This window comes from Corapipo altera, unplaced genomic scaffold, assembly GCF_003945725.1.
Source record: "Corapipo altera isolate COAL_440 unplaced genomic scaffold, ASM394572v1 206, whole genome shotgun sequence".
Lineage (NCBI taxonomy): Eukaryota > Metazoa > Chordata > Aves > Passeriformes > Pipridae > Corapipo > Corapipo altera.
The window spans coordinates 364964-367711 of record NW_020885032.1 but is presented as its reverse complement, the minus strand read 5'-3'; positions in this window follow the sequence as shown (position 1 = coordinate 367711).

Here is a 2748-nt window from a genome sequence, read left to right as displayed (position 1 = left end):
GGAACACCCCTATCCCTCCCTATTATCCATGTTTTGGGATCAGGGTGAATCCCCCATTCCTGACATTTTCCCTGATCCCATTCCCATGGGTTTTCCCATTTTCCCCATTTTTTCCCCCTAGAATCAGGGGGATCGAGGCCTGAAGTGGGAGGTTTGGAGATCACCTCCAACCAGACCTTCTTTCTGGGAAGACTTCAAAATCCCACCTTTCCCGTTAATCCCTGGCTGTGGAATGGGATGAAGCCCTCCCTCCTCAGCCCTGGGAGGTGAATTTTGTCCCACGAAATCAGTGGAATTTGGGAGTTTTTTTGGTCGCAATTCCCGGTTTGCCCCCTCTGTGGGATGATATGGAAATCTGAACTCTGGCTGGGATGGAAATCCTCATTCCTGAAGGAGTTTTCCCGGGATAACGCCATTCCATCATGGTGTCTTTGTTCCTCCAGGCACGCAAAGCTGTTCCTGGATATGGGAGCCCCCCTGACCATCCCTGTGTCCTCAGAAAGGGAAAACAAGGATTCTCCTGCCTGGTAGAGCTTCCCTGAGCTCATCCAAATGACCTTGGGCACAACTAGCTTCCACTTCCCACTCCCTGCTCCGGTTTGAGGTGGGATGCTCTTCCATCCCATGGATCTCCAGGCCACCTCCAGGCCCTCATCCAAGCCCCAGGGGTTGTTAAAAAAAGGTGGACACACATCCTTTCCCATTTTTTCCCATCCCAGTCCTCTCCCCTCTAAGGGAGTGTCTTTTAGGAGCTCACCAAGAAGTCTCCACATCCCTGGAATTCTTCCAGGTCAAGTTGGATGGGGGATTTGGAGCAACCTGGGATAGTGGAAGGTGGCCCTGCCCATGTGGAACAAAATGATCTTTAAGGTCCTTTCCAACCCAAACCCATTTTGAGAGTCTCTAAGTCCATAGGAAGAATTTATCCCAAGAAAAACTGGAAGTGGCTGATCCCAGTGGACAAAATTTGGTGGGTTAAGTTAAACTGTTCCAGTTTCATTAGTTTCCTGAGGTTCAGAGGAAACTTTTCCATCCTCTTCCCAGATTTTTAGGGGCACAGACCAGGAAATGGAGCCTCTTCATGCTGGTGTTTTTGGGATTATGGTGGCTCAAATCCCTTAAATTCCCACTTTTCCTTGTCACTTTTCTGGTCAAGCATCTGTGGTTCTGATCCAACAAGCACCATTTCTTGGAGATATCCCTGGAAATAACAACCCCCAGGACCCCTTTTGCATGGAAAGAAGGAAAAAAACCAAAGAGGCAAATTAAAAATTTGTTTCCTTTTTCCTCCAGAGATTTGGAGAGAGAGGAGCTTTTATAGGGTTATTCCATAAAATGAATAAAACCAGGAATATTTTCAGGTTCAGGGGAGTCTCTCCCTGGAAATTCCATCTCTGTTTAAGCTTTAGTTCATCCCAGCTGTGCTCAAATCACCATGTCACCAGGGGTAAATTGCTAGACCTGCAAAAGAAATAAAAGGAAATATAGATTCCCACTTGTCCAGGTCATTCCTAACATTTTGCCCGGGGGGTGATCTCGAAAACGTGGATTTTCGGCGGTGGGAGAAATATTTGGAGACCTGAACAGGAGCGAGAGTGGAGGGAGGAGGGGGGGGGGGGGAAACAATTAAAAAAAAAATAATTCAAAAAGGAAAATCCACCCGGTAAAAATTATTAGGGATTTTTATTACCTTTCCGATTTTTCCTCCTGCACTAATCCATTTTAACGGGGTCAGCCTGCCTGGCACCGCAGACCTGGGCTAAGTGGAGCAGTTTTAATGTCAGGATAGGGGGAAAAAAAAAAAAAATAAAAAAAAAGGAGCACCGAGGGGGGTTTGGTTGGAGGGGGGCTTTATATCACCCAAAATTACAGCGCCCAAATTGACTGGCTTTGCACATTTTTAACTGTATTTGAGATCGACAGAAAAAAGGGCAATTATAAAAAGGGGATATATCTGCTGGGAATTTGATGAAGCCACTTGGAAAAAATCCCGTTTTTTTTTTTTTCCCCAGGAAAAAATATGCTTATTAGGGCACGGCGAGGATTTATGGGGCGCTGTAATTATTTATTAGAATGCGAGTTGTGGAGAAGGGTCTATATTATCTATATATTTCCTGCATTATTGCCCCAGAAAGTCAATATTAATAATCCTGCAGTTTAAGATGAGGTTTTAGAAAGCCACTTTTAACCTCTCTCGCCTCCTGTTCCTCGGGGAGGAGTTACACGTATTGTGGCGGAAAATAGGAATATAAGGAAAGTCTTCCTGGACAACTGTAAATTTACACCAAAAAGGGTCTTTCCTGCTGGAGAAGGACTTAAGGCTGAGCCTAAACTGTTCACCAGGAGAGGTTTAGGGTCCAGATTTCTCCAACCTCTCATGTGATCTTGGATGTGAAAAATGATTGATGGAATCAGGGAATGGTTTGGGTTGGAAGGGACATTAAAATCATGGAATTCCAACCCCCTGCCATGGGCAGGGACACCTTCCACTAGCCCAGGTTGCTACAAGCCCCATCCAACCTTGGACAATTCCAGGGATGGGGAATCCACAACTGGAACATGTCTGCAGTTCTTTCATGGTCAAGAGAAGAAGGACAGGTCCTCTGAGAGATGTTTCTCCTTCTCCTTTTCCTTCTCCTCTTCCTCCTCCTTCTCCTCATCCTCTTCCTCTTCTTCCTCCTCCTCCTCCTTCTTCTTATTCCTCCTCCTCCTTCTCCTTCTCCTTCTCCTTCTCCTTCTCCTTCTCCT